Here is a 6,584-nt window from a genome sequence, read left to right as displayed (position 1 = left end):
TCTCTTTTTTGTTAATAAAATTCATGTCACTGATGATCATTTGGATACACTTGGTGATCTTTTCTCCGTTGTCACTCTCCCGAGAGCTTTAAGTATCGAATTGCCTACGTTGTTATATTTCTTAAATTAACCGACCACTGGGTGCACACCCATGCTTAGTTTGAGCCGGTGGTTGCCAGTGGGGGCCACAGACACGTATTTCGGGGGGACCAGCTCAAGGGAAGTCAGCAGGGACCAGCAAGAGTAATATAAAGAGGCAGAGAGTATCTGGCAGTGGATTAAAGAGGCATGAGGTGGATTCAAGACTACCCGCCTTCTAGTCTGTGTACTGACACTTAACAGCCAGGGTCGGATTGGTAACGCAGGCATTCGGGCAATGCTTGAGGGGCCGGTGTCCAGTTCCAGCTGTGGGCTTCTTTTTTGTGCAGTCTGGGGGCCGATTTGTATGGGTTTCTGAATTGTTTGAATACCCTCAGCGGCCCAGTGGGTGCCAGTGTGGCATTTCTGGAGGCAGATGGGCGTCCATTACCTCCCTTTTATCAACGGGCAGAGCTGTCACTCCCTTTCTCTCGCTGGGCTGTTCCGATAATGTATGCATACTGAGCAGGGGCAGGGGGCCTGAGCCTTAGTGACCTCACTTGTTTTCAGGTGTGTTTCACCAGTATAAACTAATCCGTGCATTTTTTTTTACCCACACCTTCCTCTTTTTTTAAATAAAATTTCGCCTAAGCAGTGTTTTGTGGAAAGACAATATACAAATATGGGCCACTTTATTTTTTTTTAGCCGGCCCGGGGCGGTTTTTTATCCCAATCCAACCCTGTTACCAGCACTGGCAGTGGGCTTTGGAGCAGCACTTGAGGCACCGGCACTCTTTCCTTTACGAAATAAGTGAGTCACTCTGGGCCTGATATAGAGTCGGGTGAATGGGAAATCCCACCATTTCGCTCGGAAGTGCCAGGTCTGACTGAGAATCCACCAGAGGAATGTCATCCACCAGAGACCCAATATGGAGGAGGCAAATCCACCAGTGGCTTCAGGTCCGTAATTAGCACTTCGGCCAGGAATTCGAGAATGTTCCATTACCACCCAAACATCAATCAGGCCCTGAGCCTTGGGTGCGCGTGACGTTGCTACACCCAAGTTTACATTTTGCAGGGCTGGGTTTGGGAGCAGTGATAGTGGGGTGCAAACAGTGGCTCCAGTGGCGTCGGTGCCCAGTTGCACAAGGGTGCAGGTTCCAGCATCACTTACTGAGAGAGTCGTTCATCGCTGCGGGCGCCTGCAGCCTGGCTGGGCACGCGCCGGCCACTGGCACTGCCCTGGGCACCCAGACAGCCGGGCACACGCTCCTCGAGGCCGTCTGTCCAGGCGCCCCCGGGCTAGCACGGGTTACAGCACTCGAGGATAGTAAGGGGCGGGCCCGAGGGCTGCGATTGGTGGGAAGTTTGCAGCGGGGCGGGGGTTCGCCGCGCCGCTCTGGTCCCCAGCATCACACAAAGCCTGCGGGTAAAGTGCTGCCTGCCGCCCGGGACTGAGTGCCGCAGTCCCTCGGTGCACCCCCGCCCCGCTGCAGCCCCCGCAGCCCGCGCTCAGGACCCCACTACCCGGACACGCACCCCTGCCTGCAGCCCCCGAGGCAGGCGCGCGGAGCAGCCTCCTGTCCGGCCGGCCGTGGCTGTCCGTGGACCCGCTGTCGGCGCGGAGGCAGCGCCGCCCCGGGGAGGCCGAGCAGGCGCCGGGTCCGCGCAGCCCCCGCAGGTAGCCGCCCTTGGATTGACCGCCCCCGCCATGGCCCAGTGAGGGATCCCAGGACCGAGCCTGCGCCGCACAAGGTGAGTCTGCCTGGAGCAGGGTGCGCTGCGATCCGCCGCCCCGAGCAGGACCGATGCTCGCTGCACTGCGCTGTCTGCCGGGCAGGGCATTACTGGGGGCCGCAGCCCTCGGGCAGTGTTCGCTTGTGCAAGCAGTGGATCTGATGGTGCCAGGCAGGGCATTACTGGTGATTTCAGCCCTCGGGGCAGTGATCGTGTGTGCAACCGATGGATCTGATGGTGCCAGGCTGTGCATTACTGGTGATATCAGCCCTCGGGCAGTGCTCGCTTGTGCAACCGGTGGATCTGATGGTGCCAGGCAGGGCATTACTGGTGACTTCAGCCCTCGGGGCAGTGCTCGCTTGTGCAACCGGTGGATCTGATGGTGCCAGGCAGGGCATTACTGGTGATTTCAGCCCTCGGGCAGTGCTCGCTTGTGCAAGCAGGGGATCTGATGGTGCCAGGCAGGGCAGTACTGGTGATTTCAGCCCTCGGGGCAGTGCTCGCTGTGCAAGCAGTGGATCTGATGGTGCCGGGCAGGGCATTACTGGTGATTTCAGCCCTCGGGCAGTGCTCGCTTGTGCAAGCAGGGGATCTGATGGTGCCAGGCAGGGCAGTACTGGTGATTTCAGCCCTCGGGGCAGTGCTCGCTGTGCAAGCAGTGGATCTGATGGTGCCGGGCAGTGTATTTCTGGTGACGTCTGCCCTTTGGGCAGTGTTCGCTTGTGCAAGCGGTGGATCTGGCACTGACGGGCAGTGCATTAATGTTCATGTCTGCCCTTGGAGCAGTGCTCGCTTGTGCAAACAGGGTATCTGGCCCTGTGAGGCATTATATTACCGGTGGCTTCTGGTCTCGGGCAGTGCTTGCATGAGCAAGAAGGGGATGTGGTGCTACCAGGCGGTGCATTACAAGTGACTTCTGCTCTGTGGCAGTACTCGCCTGTGCAAAGAGTGGTACTGGCGCTGCCAGTCAGTGCATTGCTAGTGACTTCTGTCTGCTCTGGGGCTGGCTCGCTTGTGCAAAGAGTGGGTCTGGCGCTGTCGGGCAGGGCATTACTGGTAACTTCTGTCTGCTCAGGGGCAGTGCTCGCTTGTGCAAAGAGTGGTACTGGCACTGCCAGTCAGTGCATTACTGGTGACTTCTGTCTGCTCTGGGGCAGTTCTCGCTTGTGCAAGCAGTGGGTCTGGCGCTGTCGGGCAGGGCATTACTGGTGACTTCTGTCTGCTCTGGGGCTGGCTCGCTTGTGCAAAGAGTGGGTCTGGCGCTGTCGGGCAGGGCATTACTGGTAACTTCTGTCTGCTCAGGGGCAGTGCTCGCTTGTGCAAAGAGTGGTACTGGCACTGCCAGTCAGTGCATTACTGGTGACTTCTGTCTGCTCTGGGGCAGTTCTCGCTTGTGCAAGCAGTGGGTCTGGCGCTGTCGGGCAGGGCATTACTGGTGACTTGCGTTGCGAGTGATTTCTCCCTGTGACTACGCTTTCCCCACGTGCAGTTATCTTTTAGTTGGTTAATTTCTCGGGCAGTAGCACGTCTTAGCCGGCTGTACTTCTGTGGTGGCTGCTTTCCTCCATTTGTGGTCACTTTTTCTCTACTAATAGCGCCTCTGAGCCTGTTTTGAAGTCAGACAGTGGGTCTTTTAGCTGTTTATAGTTACGGCATCGGAGTAGCTTCTTTTATAGCCAAAACGGTGGCTTTTGGCGCCTTCATAGTCCATGCAGTAAACATGCCTTTGTTTTTTAGCTGCAGGTATGGATTTATATTGGTGTTTTAAATACCTGCAGCAGTGTATCAATGGGTGCTTTGTAGCCCCACAAGTGAGTCTATTTGTGTTTGTAGCTGTGGATATATTGGTGTTTTTAGAGACACAACAGTGCACCTGGTATCAGTAACAACAGTCCAATTCTCCTGATTTGTAGCTGCAGCAGAGGATTCATCTTTTTAAAAGTTCCAATTGTAGGTATGTTGTTGTGTTTGTAGGCATAGGAGTGGGGCTTGCTGTTGGTATATGGGTGTTTTTATAGTTACAGCACTGGTTCACATTACAAATGTAAACAAATAAATAAAATAAATCAAATATGTTATTTCCATGCGCTATTGGCATGTATTGTGTGTCCCCCCCTCATGGTGTTCATATGTTTAGTTGTGGTAATACGTGTTCCACTGTGCTTGGTGTGTCCTTACCTGCAAGAGCTGATTAGTGTTGTACACTTCTGCAGTGGCAGTCGATGCACAGCCACGGTAGCGGTGAGTGTGTTTATTGGTCTTGTTATAGCATCCAGTGGATTTATTGCTGCAGTTCTCCTGTTGTATTACAGTAGCTTGATTGGGCCTACTTGTCTTTTTATAACCCCAGTGCTACTGTTGTTCAGGCTGCTGCTGCTTTGTATGTACCTGGAGCCAGCGTTTCAGGTAAGGTTTTGTAATGGGAATATATTTTACTCCCCAATTTTGGGGATTGGAGTTAAAAGATTTTTCTGGCTGTAACAAACGCAGGCTGATTCAATGATTGGAGCATTGTTTAAATACTTTCTCAGGGTAATAATTATTTGCAGCCCATGATTTTTGCAGGTTGACATTCACGTGAGTGAAAAGTAGTTCTTTCTCCTCAGAACCACTATTCATCGGCTTAACGAATCCCAGGAATACTTTGCTGGAGACCCACGGAAGTTCTTTGCTCACCGTCAGTGCCTTGTTGACGCTTCTCCCCGCTGCTGGCGCCGCAGGATATCGGGCGTAGCAGCCGAGAGGGAGAGGCACTGAACAACAATCCCAGGTGCCCTCACAGAATCCACGCCTCGAAACGCGCCCGGAGGCGCTTTAAAAGTACGCGGCAACACCCGCATCGCGGGACGCGCGCGGGACTAGCCGGGCTGAGCCCGGGCAGAGGGCGGGCCGTCTGTGGCCGTCCGGGGCAGGCCGTGGCTGGGCTGGGCCACCCCCCTTACTATTGGCATAAGGATTCGGATGATCCAACGACTTTCCAGGTACTGCTGCTCCCCTGCAGGTATCAAAGATAGCTATTGATTGATAACGTAGAAAAATGGGTAAGAACACACCTATGGCTACTCGTTCAAGTACTAGGGATAAAAAATGCCTTAACACACCTTTGCCAACTTTGACTGCCATAGACCGTATGTTACAGAAAACTATCCGAGTCGTTGTAAACGCTATTGAAAGCACGGAGAGACGGCTCTCGTTGCCCCCTAATATGTGTCTACCATCATTGGTCACTAATGAAATGGATATGCTTGCGAACATTTCAGATTGTTTACTCGCAGACTCTTATGCAGAGTTTCCAAGACCAGTGGGAAAACCTGCCTCTCCGTTATCACAGACTATGCCTCTTGTACCACCACCTTTGGGATACAGACTGTCAACAACACCCATACTTCAGACATCAGGACTGTCAGAGGTGACATCTAATCCTACTACTGATGTCATTAATCTTGAGGGCTCCGATGCCTCATCGATCACTAATTGTGAAATTTCTGTTAGCAGGGATAATGAGACTCTCCCCCAAAAAAACAATGGGGGAAAATGTAAACAGGGAAAAAGTGCTTTTCGTAATGAAAAATGTACTAATATAAAGATGGGAAAAAGGAATGGCAGACGTAAAAAACACACGTCAGCCCTAACTGTACAAAAACAACAGGGGGAGGCAGCAGTGGACAATTCAAATGCGCCCGAAATTAATAACCCTGGAGAAAGTGATGTAACCAGTGCTGATATGTTACCACCAAATCCTGTAGGTTTTATGCTCTATATGGAGCAGTTGTTGAGATCCTTAACTTTACCACTGTTGGAGCGATTAAAAAACCTCACTAATAAAATAGGGGATTTAGAAAAGCTGGCCCTAGGTAATTCGGAAATACTGGAAAAACTTCTGATTAACGGTTTAGCCGGGGAGACCACAGGTGTGGATAAAACCCTTAATGTAGCAGTTATAGCTAAGGGCCTACCAAAATCTCGAAATAACACACACTCTCAGGAAAAAGAGGGTAGTAAGCAAGCCAAACGGCTACCTATAGACGCAGCAAATACTGGACAGAATCCAAAAAGCACTGTTAATGAAGGGGTGGACAAAGAGATTAGGTCGAATAAATCAGGGGGACTACAAATTAAGGCAAATCCCCCAATAGATGCAGCAAAAACGGGCCCTGTTACTCAAAAGTTTAAACAGCCACGCATAGATTTACCACCGGAGTCCATGCCTTACACAGTAGTATTGGTGGGGGTCCCAGAGATTTCAAGCGAAAGAGGTGAAATTTACCCAGAACTACGAAATAAGGTAGTGTTTTGGTTGAATTCTCAGAGACCACTCCCAGGGCACATACAAGCAGAAATCACCTTTGTGCGTAGAGTGGGATGGGTCGGGCACACACAAAAAGATTTATCAGGAGATTGTATAATCGTCAACTTTAGAGACAGGCGTGCTGTTAAACATATTTTTGGGTGGAACTCATTTGAGGGGACTACAGGGATTCAAACCTGGGATCTGTCTAGATTTTATCCCTCGATGTCTCTAAAAACAAGTACATACCCTTACTGGCATGGAGAAAATTGGGAAAATCAGTATGACAGGTTTAACATCCCAACATATAACCGTTTTTCGACTCTACAAGGGATGGAGGGTATTGACTGACTTGTAACAGATTTACACCTCTCTTCCCCTGGAACATTGCTGAGCAAATGTACTACTAGCCCTGTTCTAGTTAAGAAAGTTGTAAACCAGATAGAGGGTGGTGACTGTGGAGGTTGTATAGACCCTTGGT

At 51.3% G+C, this 6,584-nt stretch overlaps 1 protein-coding gene across 1 annotated transcript in view; it reads left to right on the top strand.

Annotated features, from left to right (window-relative positions):
- The first annotated feature begins 1,458 nt into the window (after positions 1 to 1,458).
- FGFRL1 (fibroblast growth factor receptor like 1) overlaps positions 1,459 to 6,584 on the top strand; it is a 314,060-nt gene continuing 308,934 nt past the window's right edge. The window contains exon 1 of the mRNA XM_086964243.1: positions 1,459 to 1,833. The gene's annotated coding sequence lies outside the window, so the exon portion shown is untranslated. The remainder of the gene's footprint in view (positions 1,834 to 6,584) is intronic.

This window comes from Lissotriton vulgaris, chromosome 3_2 (genome assembly GCF_964263255.1).
Source record: "Lissotriton vulgaris chromosome 3_2, aLisVul1.2, whole genome shotgun sequence".
Taxonomy (NCBI): Eukaryota; Metazoa; Chordata; class Amphibia; order Caudata; family Salamandridae; genus Lissotriton; species Lissotriton vulgaris.
The sequence above is the reverse complement of the archived record's forward strand: the minus strand, read 5'-3'. Positions and strand labels throughout refer to the sequence as shown.